Source organism: Saimiri boliviensis, chromosome 15, assembly GCF_048565385.1.
Source record: "Saimiri boliviensis isolate mSaiBol1 chromosome 15, mSaiBol1.pri, whole genome shotgun sequence".
NCBI lineage: Eukaryota > Metazoa > Chordata > Mammalia > Primates > Cebidae > Saimiri > Saimiri boliviensis.
In genome coordinates, this window is record NC_133463.1 from 86,773,039 (window position 1) to 86,794,851 (window position 21,813).

Below are 21,813 nucleotides of genomic sequence, written 5' to 3' on the forward strand. Positions count from 1 at the left end.
GGCATTGGATCTGAAGGGTGCCAAAGCCTATGCTCTTTCCAGCACCAAACCATTAACGTACATTACATGCTCACTAAGTGCAGTAATCACTTTAAGGGCTCCATAAATAATAATTCATTTAATCTGAACAGTAGGTATAATTAGCTCCATTGTACAGAGTAAGAAACTGAAGAACATAGGGCTTAACTAATCTTCCCATGACTCCCTCATCTAGGAGTCATGGGAAGGATTCAATCCCAGGCATTCTAACCACAGGTCCATACCCAGTCACTTAGCAACATTACTTCTCTCAGGATGTTTGCAGTCTGGCTGGAGCAACACTTATTTCATAAGTACCAGAACAGTGAGAGAAAAAAGCAAAGGGACAGTCAAACACCAAACTATGCATCACCCAGTTAACGAGTGAGAAGAGGACAAGAGCATCGAAAGAGAAAGGAGAAGGCTTGCTGCAGAGGAAACTCTCAGCTAACCCCTGAGAAGGAAGAGCATGGCTTTCTTCATCCAGTTGATGAATAACATTAATATGGTTTTCAGATGTTGAACCAACCTTGCATACCTGGGACATATCCCACTTGCTTGTGGTATATAATTATTTTTGTATGTTACTTGATGTATGTGCTAATATTGTGTTGAGGATCTTTACATTTGTGTTCATGAGAGTTACTGGTGTGTAGTTTCTCGTAATGCCCTTATCTGGTTTTGGTATTAGGGCCATGATGGTCTCCCAGGATGCTTTAGGAAATATTCCCTCTTATTCTACCTTATGGAAGAGATTGTTGAGAAGAGTATGGCTTTCTACCCAGAAATAGATTCAGTGTTCATAACGAAACGTTCACTGAGTGAGAAAGATCTGGTAGGGAATCCTAGCTTTGCCCCTTGATGACATGAATGAGCATTTTTTATGCTCAGTTCCATCAACCATTAGAAAGAGATGATCTCTACTCTATCAGGGGGTATGGTAAGGGTTACACGAGATGATTTCTGCAAATCCTGCAGCATAGATCCTGGCAGAGTAGGTGTTCACCAAACGTAGGTTTCCAGAACTTCATCTCCTCCATGCTCCCCAGCCCATCTCAGCTTGCAGCCCCAGCAAGTATGGGCTACCATTTATTCCATCTTCTCTCTCTCACCCAGCCCTGAGCTGTTTTCAGAGGTTAGCTGCCAAGCTGGCAGGATGTAGGCCACACCCCTGTCCCTGGGAGGCAGAGCTCTGCCATTAGCCTCCCAAAAGTCCAGCAATTAATTTACTGAGCTGAGTTCCTTCCACAAGCCAGCCCATTGCCATAGTAACCAGCATTCCCATTCAGGAACTCAGAGGAGGGGGGAGGAAGAACACTGAGCAGAAAGCAATTTAGAGAGAGAAAATGAGATTCGGCACATTGCTAGGGCAGCCTGGGCAGAGTCCGAGCTCTGTCTGAGTCAGGGGGTCTGGCCTCTGCCCGTTGAGGGTGGGGGCTGGGGGATTGAAGCACTGCTGATGTGTTGCTGGGGTGATGGGCAATGTTCTGGGCAGGAATCTGGTTGGGACATAAGAGCATAGTATGTCTGTGTCCAGACCACTGAGCTGTGTCCTTCTATCACAGACCCAGCTCAGAGCCACTGGCACAGTCCAGCTGAGCTGTCTGTAGTGCAAACTGCATTTGCTGGTTGAAGAGGGGAAGATAGAACCAGGTGGCTTCTGTCTTAAGAGGGCTGCCTCGGAACCCAACCAAGCTTACCTGCATCCTGGATTCAAAACTTAACCCTGGGGGGCTTGGAGCAAGTCCTATTCAGTCAACAAATACAGACTGAATACTTTCTACATGCCAGACCAGACACTGTCACAGGTGTCTGACTACTCTTGGGGCAGCTAACATAATAATTAAGCTTCTCAATCAGAACAATCAGAATCCGGGTGTTCAGATTCCAGTTACCGTGCTTACTAGCTGTGCAAGCTAGGGGAATTCATTCAACCACTCTGGACATCAACTCTTTGATATATGAAGTGGGGATTAAAATATTTATCTCACAGGTTTGTTGGATTTAATTAAATGAGTTACTATATATAAAAAGCCTAAAATGTACCTGGACATAGATGGTGCTTAAGGCACACTGCTTTTATTACTTCCTGATCCTTAGTTTCCTCAACTATAAAACGGGAACAATATCCCCGACCTCAGAGATCTGTGGAAGAGATTAAATGAGACAATAGATGTGATCATTTTTATAAAGCAAAAGGATCCCATTACTGTAATAATTGGCTATCAAGGGGAGATGTGGTCACCTACCCTCAATTCAGAGAATTCGGTTGATGTTGACTGTGTATGGATTCTGTGTATTTCATTGTTTTAGTCTCCAATTCGATCATGCCCTAAGTGCATGGTAAGCATTTTACATTACACTTTGTCCAAGGAGTTTTCAGCCTAATGGTGGAAACAGATAAGCAAGTAAATGCTCATATTTCCGTATGGTCCGCGGACATGGTGTCATGGGAGCTGAGTGGACAAGCACCTAACCTGGGCCTGGGAAGTCAGGGAGGGCTTCCTGGTGAAGGTGATGCCTGAGCTGAGTCTGGAAAGATGAGTGGGGAGCAGACAAAATGACAAGGGCTGCCTCCCATCTATCATTACTCATAGAATGAGCAAGGAGCACAGTAGTTAGGAGGAAAAGAGGCAGAAAACAATGAAAGTTCAGGCTGGAGCAGAAGGTAGGAATTCATGGGGAGGAAGGCATTCGAGTGTGAGGAAAGAAATTAACAAGCAAGCCTAGAGACTTGTGCAGTGACCCAGAGAAAAGGTTCAGGCATGCTTGGATAGCCTCTGGGGCCAGGGGATGTTTACACGCATGTGAGTGGCATATACCATGTGATTTAGGAAACCCTGTTGACAAGGATGGATTACAGAGACCAATAAGGAGTCCAGTGCAACGATTCAAACAGAAATCTCAGCAACCTTCCCTAACACAGCCATGGACAAAGTGTTCCAGCTGCGGATCCTATGGCACTGGTGACTGGCAGGGATCAGGGGATTGACAGAGAAGAAGAACTGGAAGCGATCCCAGATTTCCAGTTTGAGCATCAGTGGAGCCAGTCAGTGAGGGGTTGGGATGAAGAGTGCAGGCTGGAAATGCTGAGGTAAATTTGAGGTACTTGTAAAACAGCCAGATGGAGAGGTCAAAGGCAGATGGACCGTTGAGTCTAGGGCTCAGAAGATGAACTGGAGCTGGAGATATTCCTGGAAAAGTATAGTGGGAGTAGAAGACAGAGCTTTCAGTGGTATTAGTGTTTAGGCAAGAGTCAGAGGAGGGAGAGAAGACACATATGTCCCACCTCCGATCTTAGTGTCAGCTTCACTTTCAATTACCACACTTTGTAATAGAAGTTAGCATGCTACAGTACTTCCATATCTTCAGTTTTCTTCCCCTGATCCAATATTTTCCAATGACTTTTATGGTAAAGAGTATTGTGTATATAATTTTACCTCAAAAAACAAAGAAACAAAAAGCCTGCTTAGCTGGGTGTAGTGGCACATGCCTATAGTCCCAGCTACTCAGGAGGTGTAGGTGAAAGGATTGCTTGAACCCAAGAAATTGAAGCTGCAGTAAGCTATGATCACATGACTGTACTCCAGCCTGGGCAACAGAGCAGAGCCTGTCTCTTCCAAAGCAAACAAACAACAAACTATGTATTTCTGGGGTGGTATCAGCAAGGTCCAGTCAGGAGCTGAACATCTATCCCCACCTAGGCCACCTTACTATACCTAACCAGGGTGACTGTCTACTAAATGATAAAATTAAATAGAATCCAGAGTTTCTCAGGATAATGGCCAGTGTCGAGGATACAACTGAAAGTAACTCATTATACCAAGAGCCAGGGCAATTACAGCTTGAATGAGAAAATTCAATCAAGTGATGCCAATGCTGAAGTAACCCAAATTTTCTAACAAATATTTTTGAAGCAGAAGTCATAGAAATGCTCCAATGAACCATAACAAACACTCCTGAAACAAATGAAAAAAATAGAAACTCTCAACAAAACATAGAAGATATAAAACAGAAACAAAGAGTAATTTAAGAGCTAAAAAAAAAAATACAATAACAACATATAGAAAACACACAGCTGACCCAAAACTAGACTGGAAATGAGACAACAGATTAAAAAATCGGCAAACTGAAACAACAGACCAATAGAATTTACTCAATCTGAGCAACATCAAGCAGACAGACCAGAAAAAAAAATGAGCAGAGCCTCAGGAATCTATAAATAAAACAATGTACATAACTTTCATATTACAGCAATCCAGGGAGAGAAGAAAGAATATGGAACTCAAAAACTTCAAAGAAATAGTGGACAGGAAATTCTCAAATTTGCTGAGATTCTAGAAGCTATAGATCCTATTTATCCCCAGACAGAATAAACCCAGAGAAATCTATGCCCAAACACATCATAATCAAGCTTCTCAAGACCAAATAAAGACAAATAAAAAATACTGAAAGAATCTAGAAAGAAGTGACACATTGTCTATAGTGGAAACACAAATGATGGCCAATTTCTTACTTGAAACCAAGAAACCAGGGAGAAATGGCACAACATTCTTCGAGTGCTGAAAGAAAACTGTCAACCCACAAGCTTATATTCAGCAAAAACATCCCTCGGGGATATAGGGGAAGGAAAGACAATCTCAGAGAAAGGAAAACTAACGAGAATTTGCCACTCACGGGCTAACCTTTGAAGAATTGCTAAAGGGAGCTTCCGAAACAGAAAAGGAAATGAGAGACAGAGGTGGGGACTTTGAGAAGGAAAAACCCTAACATGGCAAAAATAAGAGCATATATATAATAGGGTCTACTTTTTATGAGTTTTTAAAAAATAATTTGATGTTTAGGCAAAAGTTATAGCATCATTTGATAAGGTATTCAATGTGTATAAAGGAAATTCTAAAGATGGTATTTGTATTTTAAAGGGGGAAAGGTTAAAGGGACCTAAATGAAAGTAAAGTTTCTACACTAAACTCAAAGTGGTAAAATGTCCATACTAGTTGACCTTTTTTTCTTTCTTTCTTTCTTTTTGAGATGGAGTCTTGCTCTGTTGCCAGGCTAGAGTGCAGTGGTGTGATCTCAGCTCACTGAAACCTTTCCCAGGCTCTGTCTCCCAGGCTGGAGTGCAGTGGTGCAATCTTGGCTCACTACAACCTTTGCCTCCTGAGTTCAAGCAATTTTCCTGCCTCAGCCTTCTTAGTAGCTGGGACTACAGGCGTGTGCCATCACGCCCATCTAATGTTTTTATATTTTAGTAGAAACGGGGCTTCACCATGTTGGCCAGGATGGTCTCGATATCCTGATCTCCTGATCCACCTGCCTCACCCTCCCAAAGTGCTGGGATTATAGGAGTGAGCCACCACGCCTGGCCAACTCATGTTATCTATGTACATTGCAGTACCTGGAAGCAAACACTGAAACATACTCAACAAAGATATTTATTCAAAAACATTATAAATAAAAAGGGAATTGTAAAAATTGTTCCAGTTATCCACAAGAGAGCAAAAAGGGGAAACCAAGGAATGAGGAAGCAAATGAATAAAAGAAAAAATAATACATGGGCAGGCTTAACCCTTAAAAAGCACAGGATATAGAGCAAAGTGCATGAGAAAGTGTAAAATTCCATTCAAGGCTGGGTACAGTGGCTCATGCCTGTAATCCCACATTTTGGGAGGCTGAGGCAGGCAGATCACCTGAGGTCAGGAGTTCGAAACCCATGAGGCTAACATGGCGAAACCCTTCCTATACTAAAAATAGAAAAATTAGCTGAGTGTGGTGGTGGGTGTCTCTAATCCCAGCTATTCAGGAGACTGAGGCAGGAGAATCACTTGAACTTGGGAGGCAGAAGTTTCAGTGAGCTGAGATTGTGCCACTGCACTCCAGCCTGGGTGACAGAGCGAGATTCTGTCAAATTAATTAATTAATTAATTCCGTTCAACAAGTACTCATTCAGGCCCCTCAGTGCCCCAGGTGAGTAACATAGGTAACCTCATTCTATAACCTTGCCAATCACTGTAAAACAGCCTTATCATTCCATTATCTATCTGTTTTATAGATGAGGAAATGAAACTCATTAGGCTAAATCATCAATTGTTCAAGGTTACATAGTCAGTGTGTAACAGAGAGAAGATATGAATCCAGGCCTGGTTAAAGGGGTAGAAGGAGGAGGAAGATAGTTACCATATATCTTACTACCCTCCCTGCACTGTACCAGACCCTTACACAAATAATAACTAACTTAGTGAAATGGGTCCCTAAGAGTGAAGGCCATCCTGAGGTCCCTGAAGACAAGCTTTGTTCCCATTGCCTAGCTAACGGCCCATAGAACATATGTTTCATTTTCATAAAAACTCAGTGAAGAAATTGATGCATGATTTCCCTTTAATTCAAATTCATAGCTTCAACAGATGAGCAAGCTGACTTTGAATAAGAAAATTCTCCTTCATTCCGGAAAAAACAAACATCTGAACTACAGAGCATGTCTTAGTTTGTTTGGGCTGCTGCAACAAATTGCCATGGACTGGATGGCTTTTAAACAACAGAAATTTATTTCTCAGTTTTGGAGGCTGGGAAGCACGAGATCAAGGCACCCACAGATTCAGTGTCTGGCGAGTGCTTGCTTTCTGATTCATAGAGGGCTGTCTTCTCATGCTGTCCTCATGTGGGAGAGGAGGTAAGGGATCTCTCAGGCTTCTTTTATTATAACTAATCCCATTCATTAGGGCTCTGCACTCATGACCTAAGCACCTCCAAAAGGCCCCATCTCCACATGCCATCACATTAAGAATTAGATTTCAATATGTGAATGTCAGAGGGACACATTCAGTCGATAGCAGACAGGAATCAAGTTTAAGGACAGAACTGCAGCCTTTGCCTCATCCAAGTGTATGTAATAAAACAGATTCCCAGAAAGGTAAATCTCTTTGCACCATCCATATCCCGGTACTATTGTCAATTTCTGCCTTCCCCAGAAATGGAAACACCCTGACAGCCCTTCAGTTATCTTAGCAAACATGAAAATGACATATTCAAGAAGAAAAATGAGGTATCAAAAATTTCCATCCTTCACACTCTCCCCCACCCCCCCCCCAAAAAAATAGCTAGCTCAGGATGGATTGCAAGCAGATAATCTTGCCTTAAATGCCCGTTAAGTATCTTACCATAGCTATGGATTTGGAGGGCGCATTCCTCATAACTGGCTACGTCTCCTCCCATACCCCACCATCCAACCCACCAACAAGCCTATCAGCTCTCCCACCCCAGTCACCTCAGGTCTGCCAATACCTCCCCTTCTGCACTCCAGCTGGTAGAGACCAAGCCTCCTTCCTCTCTTGCCTGGAGCACAGTAACAACTTCCTAATGGGTCTCCTTCCTTGATCTCATTTCCCTCTACACTAGATTCCCTACAAGGAAGCAGCAGCATCTTTAAGAAATCGATCAATCAATCAATCAGTCAATCAATCAATAAAAGCCTTAATCCTTAGTCACAGATTACTTCCATTTTTTCTTACTGCTCTCTTCACCCAGCTATAGGTACAGCCCTAGCCACAGGCTGCAGGTCCAAGGATGAATTAGAAATGTGACTTGTTCACATCAATCCCACATGTTACTCCTTATGCTGATACCACTGTTGCTGCTTTCTCTCCTCCTCTTCCCCTTCTCCCTCCTTTATTCTCCCTTTCTCCATTTTCTACCTCCCTCTTTTTATCTTTCATTTATTTTTGTCCATTCTATGGTCCAAACGCAATGTAAGTCCTCTAAGTGCCAAGACTATGACCTGATACCTTTCACCATCCCGGACATGAATACAGAGAGTATATTCACTCAGAGCCAGCTTATGGATTTAAAGGGTTGAGAAGATGCTGGGACCTTTAAATGGGGACATGAGGTAGAAAAAAGGAAGATCTGGCTTAGCCAAGAAAATTCAGGGATGGTGAGACACAATATACTCAAGGGTTCAGTCAGTGCTCACTGGTTAACAGATTCTTGTGTTATTATGCTGCTTGGTATTTTGAACTTGAGTGCAGTAATACATTTTTGCTATTGAGTCATTTCTCTGAGACAGAGTCTCACTCTGTCACCCAGGCTGGAGTGCAGTGGTGTGATTTCGGCTCACTGCAGCCTCTACCTCTCAGGTTCAAGCAATTCTCCTGCCTCAGCCTCCTGAGTAGCTGCAATTACAGACACACACCATCATACCTGGCTAATTTTTGTATTTTTAGTACAGACAGGGTATTGCCACATTGGCCAGGCTGTCTTGAACCCCTGACCTCGAGTGATCCACCCACCTTGGCCTCCCACAGTACTAGGATTACCGTGAGCCACTGGATCATAAGTTTCTTGATGAGCAAAAGTGGCCTTCTCTGTCATCATCCCTGACACTTACAATTGGCACAAGGTTGTTGTTCAATCAATATTTTTTGAATAAGAAAATAAATAAAGGCTGGGCACAGTGGCTCATGCCTGTAATCCCAGCACTTTGGGAGGCCAAGGTGGGTGGATCACCTGAGGTCGGGAGTTCGAGACCAGCCTGACCAACATGGAGAAACCCTGGCTCTACTAAAAATACAAAAAAAATTAACTGGGCTTGGTGCTGTATGCTTGTAATCCCAGCAACTTGGGAAGCTGAGGCAGGAGAAGCACTTGAACCCAGGAGGCAAAGGTTGCAGTGAGTCGAGATCACACCATTGCACTCCAGCCTGGGCAACAAGAGCAAAACTTCGTCTCAAAAAATAATAACAACAAATTAAAATGGCAGCTGATCCAGTAGACTGTATGTAGTGTACCAGCTATGGCGAAGGTATGATGATGCAGATGATACAAATAGCAGCCAGGACTGTACAGGCTGTTTCTCTTGCTTTGCTTTATTTCTTCACAAGGGGCTAGCAAAGCCACTATTACTGCTGAGTAACCTCGTGTTCTGGGCAGTGAAAGAATGTGCCAAAGACTATACAGCCAGGAAGGGGTAGGGTGGGGATTAGTCCCAGGCCAGTACGGTCCTAGATTCTGTGCTCTTCTCATTTAACTAGGAAGGCTTGGTCTCTGTCACTCTATAAAATGACAGTGCTCGATCAGATGCCTTGCAGGTGGGGAGAAAAAGAAGAGAGCTCTGACCATCAGGAGTGTTGGGTCCTTCTAAGGAGCAACAGCATCTATTCAGTTGTCTCCTGTCCACTCAGACATCCCAATGATTTAATGGAAATTGGCCTCAGCCCTACATTGCCAAATTGCAGAAGGATTCAGATGACTGGAGGAGGAGATGGAAAAAGTGAGACATGGCTTCCAAACCTCCTTCTTTATGCTATGGAATTCAAAATATTATCATATATATATAATATATATATTTAAATATATATATAAATATATATATTATTTTTATCACTTCCCTCAGAAGAGGCTGCATGCCATTTCTGTTTCTCTCCCAGTTGCTCGAAGCTGTAAATGAAAATCAAGCCGTATCTGCCTATTCTTGAGACAATGAAGATGTCTTAAACCTGGGCTCCCAGTGGCACTTTCATTCTAAAGCCATCGCCCATTTCTTCGCTATGCTTTGTGGTCTTTAGAGTCATTGATCCATTACTTCAACAAGTATTTATTGAGTCCCAGACTACGTGCCAGGCATTGTCTTAATCACCGGGTGTAGCAGCGTTCCTCCACCCAGCTTACTTTCTAGAAAGAGAAGGGAGTAAGTAAACCAAGTAACAAATAAGTAGAGGAGATGGTTTTAGAGAGCAACGGTTGATTTGAACACAAAGCAGTCATGCAATAGAAGGTGACTTGGGTAGGACAGTTTTTACACTCTGCAAAAGGAAAGATTCCTCTTAGTTGAGGACACTTGAACTGCGATCTGATTAATCAGACAGAGCCTTTGGAAAGGGGAACAGGGCGAGGAGTGAAAAGCCTCTAGCAGTTGTTGGGATTCCTGCCACCAACAGCCAGAGAGACATGGCCTCCAGCCTCAGATCCACTCATTACTGGAAGGTTGTTTTTTTTTTTGCTTTTTTATTTGAGACAGAGTCTCACTCTATCCCGTAGGCTGGAGTACAGTGGCATAATCTCAGGTCACTGCAACTTCCACCTCAGGTTTCATGCCTCAGCCTCCCGAATAGCTGAGATTACAGGTGCCTACCATCACAACTGGCTAATTTTTGCATTTTTAGTAGAGACAGCGTTTCACCCTGTTGGCCAGGCTGGTCTCAAACATTGGACCTCAGGTGATCCACCCGCATTGACCTCCCAAAGCGCTGGGATTATAGGTATGAGCCACCATACCTGGCCTGGGAGAGGTTTTTTTTATTCTGTTTTTGAGACAAGGTTTCCACTCCTGTTGCCCAGGCTGGGGTGCAGTGGGGTGATCACAGCTCACTGCAGCCTCGACCAACCAGGCTCAAGCGAGCCTCCCACCTCAGCCTCCTGAGTAGCTGGGACTACAGGTGCACACCACCATGCCCAGCTAATTTTTTTATTTTTTGTAGAGATGAGATTTCACCATGTTGCCCAGGCTGGTCTCGAACTCCTGGACTCAAGCAATCTGCCTGCCTCAGCCTCCCAAAGTCCTGGGATTGCAGGCTGGAGCCACCAAGGCTTGAGCCTGGCCTTTACTGGGACTTTCTACACATCTTCACAAGACTCAAATGTGGTTCCTAATACATAAATATGATCATCGGACTCGTGGATGAACCCTGCAGCATCCCTCGTTGCCTTTAGGCAAAGTCCAAGTGCTCACTGTAGACCCTCATAGGCTGCCTTGAACCTCTCCAATGTCACCTGGCTGCATGTCTTCTTGGACCTGTGTGAATGAAGGATATGACAATGGGAGAGGGGCTGTGCTGGGGAAGGAGGGGCCATCCGCACTCCCTGCTCCCCTGGGATACGGTGAGCAAGCTCCCCGTGAGTCAAATGAACAGCACAGGGGGAGGTCAGGCTGGAGTTACCTGCCTGGTGCCCAGCAGAGGTAGCTACACAAGAGGACTCACACTGTAAGACGCTGTGAAGGACGCTGCAGGTGCAGGGGAGGAAGGGGCACGGGGGGTTCCCACCAAGCTGGGAGAGGTGAGGAGCTCCATGAGAGAGGAACCACGCGGAAGCCCGAAACACAGTGAAGCTTTTGTGGCAAAGGTGGAGCCACTGCCCCTCTCCTTTCCCTTTATCCTCACCCCAACCCTCCTCCAGAGAAAGAGAGAGGAAGTAAGAAAAGACCCCAGCCAGGTCCCTCAGGACAATGGCTTAGCATGGGCTATGACAAGAGGGCAGAGAACTTCGCGGTGATGTGGGACTGTACTTTTCTACTAAAACTGACTGGGCTGGGCTCTGTTCCACCTGAAAGTGGACGGAAAGTTGTGGGATGGGGTCAAGGCACAGGACAGGAGGTTTTGACCAAAGTGTGGGTGGTCTCAGTGCCCATGGAAACATGAAAGATTTTCGTTGTATGCACCCCTGAGTTTCAGTTGAAGTGTGGTTACTTTAGACCTAATACCACTAATCCCCCACGGATCAGAGCGGCAGGCCTAACTCGCAAATAAGAAAAACGTTCCCTCCCTATGGCGAGTTGCCTCAAGGTCTGTAGCAGTCCTCATATGAGCGGATGTATCCAGGAATTAAGTTACGAGTTATTGAGCATCAACCCCACAGCAGGTACGGAGCCAGGACATGCCACATGGGATCCTCGCCATAGCCTGATGTGCTGCGTTACTGTCCCTTTCAGGACTGACACCCTGAGGCCAGGCCATTGCTCCAGGTCACGTGGCTATTGAATGAAAGAGGCTGGATTCACATTCTGAGCCACGCAAGCCCGGGATCACCAGGGACTTCCTGCAGGAAACATAACCACGGAAAGGGACCATTCAGGGCAGACTGAGGGCCTTCAATGCCGTGGTTTGAGTTCTAAGCTTGGGGTAACATGTAGCAAAATGCTCATACATGTTAACTCATATGTTGCATCCCATAAAGTTCTAACAGGCTTTAAGTGGAGTTGGAGAGAAGAGTGGGCACCTTGGCCTGGTGGGCAGAAGAGAGACAGGGCATGTGGAGGCCATGTCACCTGTCCCTGCTTGTCTCTGACACCCGTGATTGTTTCCTACCTGGGCCCACAGTTGCTTTTGTCTTCCAAGCCTCCCTCCTTCAGAGAGCAGAGCCAGCCTTTTGCTTTCAGTAAAAACTTCCCTCCTGGGCACCCCGTTTTTCCAGCTAGGAGGTGTCAGGGGACCAGATTGAGCTGGCTTGGACTCCACATTCCCCTGAAGGCTGGAATTTGACAAGAGCCAAGCACGTAATCCTGGGGCCTTCTGCTAGAGTTTCTAGGTAAAGACGCATACGTCTGCTGGAGCTGCTGGGTTTGGGGGAGCCAATGGCCATGTGCCAACATGTGGGGTATCCTGATGCACACTGCACCGAGAGCACGATAAGACACATCCCTGGAGCTCCTGCACCCAGCTTTGTCCAAAGTCTAGAGGTACCCAGGGCTACTGTGCTGCATGAGACAAATATTTCCCTACCCCCGCTTAAGCTTAAGCTAATTTGAGCTGGAGTTCTTCCACTTCAAAACCACACAGAGGCGCTTGATGCTCTTAGCAGGGCCCAGGGAACACTGCCACCTCATGCCAGAGCTCGCACAGGAGTCCCTGCTTCCTGAACTGCTTCCTGGGCTCTACGTCTTCTCTCCTCTTCTCCTTCTTTCATCCTTGATTGACAGCTCAGTTTAGATATGCTTTTCCAGAGCTGCCCTATTCAACCTCCCTCTCCAATGGCCAACTTCCAAAAGCCATCCAGAGACCCCCCCACACACCCTTACCCCCCAGTTCCTGCATCCTCCCTGGATCTATGGGGTTGCAGAGGCGGCACAGACCAGAGGACACCCTTGGGAGGACAGGAATGCCCTTTTCTTTTTTTTTTTTTTAAGGTCAGGGGAAAGCGCGAACGCAGTCCCCACTACCACAGATTATGCAGTCGAGTTTCCCACATTTGGGGAAATTGCCGGGGTCAGCACATCTGAAGTGCAATGGATAAGCCTGGCCCTGGAAAAACCACCTTTGTGATCATGGTATCTCCCCTGCCAGGTAAGTATATGGGAACACCCTCTTCAGCCCCCCTCTACCTGCCTCGCCTATCAGCACAAGCAAACTTTAACCCCGCTACTGTTTCATTCATTTCTCCAAACATGGCAGAGCTGTACTAACTCCATTTTTATTTCTTTCATGTTTTCAGTATTGAATTCTTCCCAATTTTTTTCTCTCCCCATGCCAACTCCCAATGAGTCCACTGTCTCAGTTCATTTCACAAGAGATTGTCTCAGATTACAGAGTCTTGAGGACACAGAAAGATATTTCTGTTTAATTTATTTTGAGCAGTGTCTGGTCTGGTGAAGCAATATGTATAAATAGTGCTTCAGCATCCACACTGATTTTGGAGGTGCCATCCCACCAGGCTCCCCTTTTCCTGGAAGGAATACTAAGAAGCCACATGCAGCACCTCCCCTTTGAGAAGTGAGACGGCACAGCGGGAGGGCCGTGGACCATGAGGCCACACAGACTTCAGCTGGTTTTTGTCTCCACCACTCTCCAGCCATGCGACCTCAGCTAGTATCTCTCTAAGCCTCAGTTGCCTCATCTGAAGCAACCACTTTATCAGTTGCTGAGTCCCTAGTCAATGCCAGCATTAAAAATACATATCAATAGATGGATGGATGGATGGACAGATAGATTAGATACGAGACAAACTGATTCAAGAAAACTGTCATTACCAGAGAGTCTTTTTCAGTGCTTCCTTTACACTGACAGTACTTTTTGCACCAGCATATAAATACCACTCTGAAAACTCTGTGGAGGGAGTGATCTCCATCAGCCCATGCCTGAATCCCCTGGAGGGACCCCTTATGCACTCATTGAAACCTGAATATCTCCCGTGACTGGAAACTCACTATTCTGCAAGACAAGCAGTGCATCTCAGAATTCTAAAGTGTTGGGACCTCTGAGATGCTGGTGGTCTTAGCTGAAGGCAAGGCCAGTGGCTGAACTCAGACCGGGCCCTGGGTCCCCTTTCCCAGTTTAGAGCTCTGTTTCATACCAGGAAACTTCAGGCAATGAAGCTGTTTGGAACTCTTGTTATTATTATTATTATTATTATTATTAATTATACTTTTAGTTCTCTGGTACATGTATAGAACATTCAGGTTTGTTACACGGGTATGCATGTGCCATGGCGGTTTGCTGCACCCATCCCCTCGACATCTACATTAGGTATTTCTCCTAATGCTACCCCTCCCTAATTCCCCCACCCTCTGCTATCCCTCCCCAACCCCCACCCCCTGCTATCCTCCCCAGCTCCCCCACCCCTCAGCAAGCCCTAGTGTATAGTGTTCCCCTCCCTGTGTCCGTGTGTTCTCATTGTTCAACACCCACTTCCTTAAGAGACCCTGTAGTCCCTAAGCCAAGCTCCAATTCTACTCCTGAGGGACACACTCCACACAACCTCTGAGAACAGTTTCCCTTCTGAGAGTGAGACCTCTCCCCCTGTGCCAGATTCGAAATCCCCCTTTACTAAACTCTGTGAACTTACATAGGCTCTTACTCACCCTCAACATCCACGTTATTGGACAAGACAGGTTCGTTCATGGTCTGTCCCAGCTTAAAGCCTCCTCTTGGCTCCTCAAGGCCTTTCTCAACCTGATCCCTCACCTCACATTTCACCTCATGAACCTTATTCTCCAACCTCAAACACCTGCATTTTCTTTTCCTAACTCCTGACATTGTCTGTGTTGCTACCTCAGAGAGAAATGTCTTTTTCTTGCCAGACAGACTCCTATTCATCCTTCAAAACCCAGTTTAAATGCCTTCTCCTCAGTGAAGACTTCCTTGATTTCCCAGGCAGGGGGTGTTCTACTATATTCTCTAGGCTCCCATAGACTCAAGGTTTTTAGCCCTCTACAAGAAATATCAAAAATTACCTACATATGATTCTGTCTTCTCAACTGAGCTGCTTCACCCTAAATATTAAAAGGCTCGTCTCTCTCCCTCTGCCTGGAACAGTCATGGGTGCAGAGCAGTATCATGCATCAGTGTAACGGAGAGAAACAAGTACTTGGTTGAAGCATCTAAACTGGGAACTTAATGGCATATTTAACTTAGCAAGAGGGGGCTCTTTTTTGTATTTCTTCATTGAAACTGTTACTTCCTGAGAAGATAGAAAGCATGTGGATTGACACAAAACTGACTTTTTCTTTTTCCTTTTTTTTTTTTTTTTTTTTTTTTTTTTTTTTTTTTTGAGACAGGGTTTTGCTCTGTTGCCCAGGCTGGAGTACAGTGGTGTGATCTCAGCTCAATGCAACCTCCACCTCTCAGACTCAAGCAATGCTCCTTCCTCAGCCTCCCAAGCAGCTGGTATTACAGGCACCCACCACCATACCCAGCTAGTTTTTGTATTTTCAGTAGAGACAGGGTTTCACCATGTTGGCCAGGCAGGCCTCGAACTCCTGACCTCAAGTGATCACTCCACTTTGGTCTCCCGAAGTGCCAGGACTACAGGCATGAGCCACTGTGCCCAGCCAAGACTGACTTTCTTTCTTTCACCAACGACATTTCTTTTCTTCCAAGAAATTGCCTAGATGCCCCCAGGACCCTGCCACGCTGTGGACGAGAGCAGCCAGAGGTGAGGCCTGTATCAAAGAGGGGCCAGGAATGGAGGCTTTGTGGATGTTCTCTTCCCAGGGAATTGACTCACAAATGTGCCCAATACGGAGGAACCAAAAGGTATTTCTCAGACATCACAGGGTGGGGTTCTCCAGCCAGCCATTTCCCAGGGGAGCCCGGGGCTTTGGCTCCACTGTGGTAGGGCTTCAGGAACAAAGCTGAAAAGGGCTTCCAGGATTGCTCCGCTCCGAGGGGAGCCTGTGAGAGGGAGCTCTGCTCATTACCCTTGTGCTGTGCACTGTCTAGCAAATTCAGGCTTTTAAATAATGTGAGCATTTATTGGTGGGAGAATTCAGCAGGAAGGGTACAAGAAAAGCCTCTTGAAAGGTTCTGTCTGAGCAAAGAACCACTGCAATCCCACCCTTTTTCCTCTTGATCTGAAAAACCATTCAGGAATGGCCGATCAAACTTGTTGATGCAAATTAATCCACGAACTCTCACTCATTCATACATTATCCAATCATGTATTTATTTCTCATTCATTCTTTCATTAGTCTGCTCACTTGTCCACTGTCTTAGCCCGCTTTCTTAGGACAGAAGCACTGAAACTGATTCTTTTTTAATAATGCCGCAGACTGGGTAACTTACTAAAGGAAGAGATGCATTTCCCTCACAGTTCTGCAGGCTGGGATATTCCAGTGCATGCTGCAGTCATCCAGCGAGGGTAATCCCACAGCGGAAGGCAGAAGGCAAAAGCAAGCGTGTAACACGGAGAGGACCCAGAGGCCATATTTGCTTTAGAGAGCAACCTGCTCTCACAAAAACTGGCCTGTGCCTATAACAGCAACAGCCGTCCTTCCGTGAGGCGTCCGTCTGCCCTCCCAACCCAATCACCTCTTATTAGGCCACATCTCCTAACACTGCTGCACTGGGGATGAAGTTTCCAACACATGAACTTTGGGGAGACACAGTCAAATCATAACACCTGTCCATCCACACAGACCTTTATTTCGGCTCTCTTCCTCTCCCCTCCCCCAGACAAACGCTCATTCATGACACAAACGATGGGGACCACAGTGCCACTTCTCAATGGGTCCACAGCAAGCATTAAACCAGGCAAAACAAAATACGACGGATGAACCTCGAAATCATTTATGCAGAACCTCCTGAGAGCCAGATACTGTGCTAGATACCCATGTTTTTAAGTATTTGTTGGCTACAGTTCCCACACTGTTCAAATGCTGGATTTTGATTGATGCAGCTGTTTGGATACATATAGGTTGTGAAAGAATAGCCAGAATGGTACTATTGGTTAGGTTGGGGGATAAGAACTCAGGAGAGTTGCGGATACTGTTGTACTTGTAAAAAACATGCTTTTATTATCTTTTCTTTTCTTTTTTTTTTTTTTTTTTTTTTTTGAGATGGAGTTTTGCTCTTGTTGCCCAGGCTGGAATGCAATGGTGCAATCTCAGCTCACCTCAACTTCTGCCTCCCAGGTTCAAGCAATTCTCCTTCCTCGGCCTCCCAAGTAGCTGGGATTACAGGCACGCACCACCAGGCCCAGCTAATTTTATGCTTTTAGTAGAGACGGGTTTCTCCATGTTGGTCAGGCTGATCTCGAACTCCTACCTCAGGTGATCTGCCTGCCTCCGCCTCCCAAAGTGCTGGGATTACAGGCATGAGCCACCGCATGCAGCCTTTTTATTACTTTTTACGTTTAAAACATTCTAGCTAGGAATAACAAAGAAAAAATTGTACAAATAATACATTTGCTTTCTCTATGAATGTATATTTATTCACTTATGGCAGCCTGAAATTTTTGTTAAGAGCATGGGCTTTGCACCAAGACACAGGTTTAAAGCCCAGTTCTGCCATTTACTAGCAAAGGAACCAAATGTCCCTAAGTCTCCATTTGTCCATCCCTAAAGGGAGTAACAGCGTAGTTAATTCACAGGAGGAAAGATGTGATAATACCTAACATATCACCTGGCACCAATTGGCACTTAATCTCACATGGGATCAGGGGGCGTATTATTTTTGCTTTTACAGAACTCAAAATCTGTCATAGGAAAAAAAGATCTAATTTATTCTAAGTACCCCCCCAAAAATGGAATAAGTTCAAACAGATGGCCGCAGAGAGAGTGCTTTCATTTGAATAAGAGGAAGAATCTTAAACCAGATATCCAACAATACACTGGAGGTCGCCTTAGGAGATAACAATCCCTCTGCCCCTGATGATGGGCAAGAAGATGATGGGCAAGGATCTGGGAGAAAAGTGATAGGATCCAGTCAACAGATGAGGAAACTGGACAAGCTGCGTATGATGGGCGTCCTGCAGCCTGCAGTGGCAAAGGGCCTAATGTAGTCATGATTATTTGGCAAAGCTGTATGTGATCACCCTTAAGGTATAACCACAATGAAGCTTGTGGCTCTGTTTTATTTGTACTTGTGTTTTGTTTTATGGTAAGAGCACTTAACATGAGACCTGGTCTCCTAATAGATTTAAGCATATAATACAATATTGCCACGGACTGGCACAGCGTTATATAGCAGACCTCCAGAATGCGTTCATCTCGCATAAGTGAAATTTTATACCCAATTTTAAAATGAGACTTTGTTTAGTTTATCCTTATTTATCCTTGGGGCTGACTTGCCTTTTTTTTTTTTCTTTGTCTTTATAGCATCAAGAGTAGACTGTGCCCCTGACAACTCAGCCACCGGGCAGGTGAGGCCAGCTCCAATTGGCCTGGACCTGCCAGTATGCAGTTAAAGGAAAAGCTTCTCCTTATGTTACAGTTTCAAACAGGAGATGGTATCAATTCTGATATTTTTTTTTTAAATTTTACTATAAGCCAAACTTAAAAAAAAAATTGAAGATACCCTCATCTCTATCAGAACACAGCCAGAGTTAACTAGTAGTGAGCCTCCAGTAACTGGGAGTGTGCAAGTTAAGGCAAGTAGATAGCAGAAGAGAGCCAGCATGTGTGAGTTTGTTCCAGGAGGCCTCTGAGTTGCTTTCAGCAGGCATCTTCATGATCACAATGGGCTGGCGGGGCCACCCTCAAACACTCTCTGGGTATCTGCCAGGACTTCCCATTACTGGTGCCAGGATGTCAGCCCTGCTTTCAGCCTCTCATGAGTGCTCCTAATAACTCCCGAGAGTTATTAGTTACCATCAAAATGCCGACGCCCTCTGACCCAGGAATCCTATTCCTTAAGAATAATCTGAGAGACATCATTGCCAAATGGAGGAAATCTTTCACAAACAGAAATGCTCAGCAACAGGAAGGGACCGGTCCACCTATCATGGTCCATCCGCTTGCAGGGATGTGAAACAGCAATACAAAACAAAACTCAGCAACACCATAAAGCCAGGGGCTGACTTTACTAAAGAAGAAAGCTGAGGCTGGTCATGTCATATGATTCATTCATGTAGTCATTAATTCCCTCACTCACTGATTCAACAAACCTCGTGCTGGCCTCAGGCAAAACGCAAAGAGATGTCGGTCAGGCTGTCTGGCCTTAGGTTGATTGTTGTGGACACCGACTCTTCCCCTCAAGACGCCCACACATGCACACACCCCCACAAAGACACATATATGCACATACACATGTGCCACAGACACACAGGGGCACACACAAATGCTGGGTCCCAGGCGGGAGAACTGACAGGTGAACCCTCTGTGTTCCAGCGCCTCATGAGACCTGTACTTGAGACTCAGTTCTGTCTCAAAATGCAAATCCGACAAGTCATTCCCACTTCCCAGAACCCGTCCTGTCCCCGATCTGTGAAATGGGAGAACAGCACTTTTCCATCTGACTAGAGCTTGGTCCTTGGTTTTGCAGTTGTCTTTATTGGGTAACCTGGTATGTCTTGAATTCTTGAATAGGGGATTGGCTGAAAAAAAACAAAAAACAAAAACAAAAAAAGAAATCCTCGGGGAACTTTCTTACCCTAAAATATTCCCGTGGGTCTTTCTCAATTTCTGGTTTTCTTTGGGAGGCCTGCATCACTCTTAGCGTGTGGGAAAAGGCCTTTGTTGAAACAAAAATGAGCTTTAACTCTGGCTTCCTCTTTACTCCCTCTGCCTATCCCCAGGTAAATCAAACTCTGATCTTTCATTTCCTTGTCTCTAAAACTGAGATGTGAATGACACACACGTAGCCCATGGTCCTGGCCTGTAGTAACCACACAACCTGTGTTGACCTCCATCAAAAACATCATAAGCACCTCTGAAAGACAAAAGGATGCAGGAGGGAACCCGCAGACCCTTACGGCTGGAAGTGAAGCTCTTGATAATTGCAGCTTCTCAAGCTAGGAAGGACCTTAAAAGCTCACTTGGCTCAAGCATTCCAGAGTCAAATCAGCCCTACAACAGCCATCCAGTCTTTTTGAATGCCTCCTGTAATGGGGGACTCACTCCTAAATGAATCAATCTGTCCTGCCTTTCGTAACATCCAGTGAAGCTCCTCCACTCATCCTTTTAGATGGATGCTTTGGAGACCAAGAGAGCAGACCAGCTGCCTCTTTAACAGGGCAGCCCTCCAAATGGCTGAGGCCGCTGCCTTCTCTGCACTTCAAGACCTTCCTATGGTAGTATCCTTCCACATAGCTATGACTTCTATTCTCAGGAAATTCTGATCTGTCTCCTCTAAATGCACTTCCACTTATCTGTGACCCTCTTACAACGGAATCAGAAAGAGATAACCCCGATTTTCTAGCCCAGAGCAAGCAAGCTCCCAGGTCTGCAGAGGCGCTGCCAGTCACACAGATGACAGCAGATGACCCGAGGGCACATGCCTTTATCTAAAGTGGGTGGCTAATCCTCATCCCAGCCATTGACAACCTTGCAAGGATTCAAGCCAAAAGAGAAGCCAGAAACTAAGAACTGCAACACAAAATCTCCTAATCATTTTATGTTGGCAAGTAACAGAAACATCACACAAAGCTTTAAAACTGTCTGTGGACTAGATCCATCTAGGGACCATTTACTTAATCATTTTGTAGGTATAAACCCTTTTGTGAATCTGATGAAAATTTAGCCAAGCCACAGAAAAAACAGATACAAACAAACTTCTGCTCCAAATGTTTTAAAGGATGCATGGGGCTGAATGCAGTGGCTCACGCCTGTAATCCTAGCACTTTGGGAGCCCAAGGTGGGCGATCATGAGGTCAGGAGTTCAAGACCAGCCTGGCCAAAATGGTGAAACCCTGTCTCTACTAAAAATACAAAAGTTAGCTGGGTGTGGTGTTAGGCGTCTATAATCCCAGCTACTCGGGAGGCTGAGGCAGGAGAATTTCTTGAACCTAGAAGATGGAGGTTCCAGTGAGCCAAGATTGCACCACTGCACTCCTGCCTGGGTAACAGAGCAAAAGGGAGGAAGGACGGGCGGGAGGACGGGCGGGAGGACGGGCGGGAGGACGGGCGGGAGGACGGGCGGGAGGACGGGCGGGAGGACGGGCGGGAGGACGGGCGGGAGGACGGGCGGGAGGACGGGCGGGAGGACGGGCGGGAGGACGGGTCGATCCCTGGGAGCCACTCCTGGGTCCCAGGAAAGAAAATCTTCATTGAATCCAACATCTTGTCTAATAAGACAGGCCCAACAACATCAAAGTAACAATTTCCTGCAGTTGCACAGCATCTCAGTAGCAGAGCAACAAGGACATCTAGAATGAGGTGAGGGTGCTTCCTGCTGAAGCTCCCCAGGTTTGTGAAACGGAAGCAAACTAAGGTATATTGTATGCCCACCACCTACCAGATGCCTCTCCTATTACCCACCTCTATCCCTTCCATCAGCTCCACTGACAAAAGAGAAGACTGGGTCTCACTGAGGATAGTCACTTGGCCCAGGGCAACCAGACAGAACCACAGAGTTAGCACTGGAAGACAAGACTAGCAGCAAAGCTCACGCCCTTCATCCGCACCTTGCATGCAGCCCAGCAGTGCACTCCATGCAGCCTCTAACAAAAACCAAGCCCTGCAATTTCAAATTCTCTTTGAACAACTCTTTGAACTCAACCAGGAGGAGTCCGAAGACGTGGCCTTCAGCCTTCCATGATTTGCCTGGTAGAAATCATCAATAAGAGACAGATTAGGCGTGAGAATGACCCATGTGTACATAGAAGTGTGGGCATGGGACTCTGGAAGGTGACAAGTGGTGGAACTGAGTTCTG

At 45.7% G+C, this 21,813-nt stretch overlaps 1 protein-coding gene and 1 non-coding gene across 2 annotated transcripts in view; both read right to left on the reverse strand.

Moving 5' to 3' along the window:
• The window catches only part of COL22A1 (collagen type XXII alpha 1 chain), a 320,593-nt gene that overhangs the window by 297,593 nt on the left and 1,187 nt on the right, over positions 1-21,813 (reverse strand). The window lies entirely within an intron of this gene.
• LOC120362469 (U1 spliceosomal RNA) lies at positions 12,916-13,078 on the reverse strand. Its single transcript, XR_005578370.2, has one exon. It is a non-coding gene; the product is annotated as a U1 spliceosomal RNA (small nuclear RNA).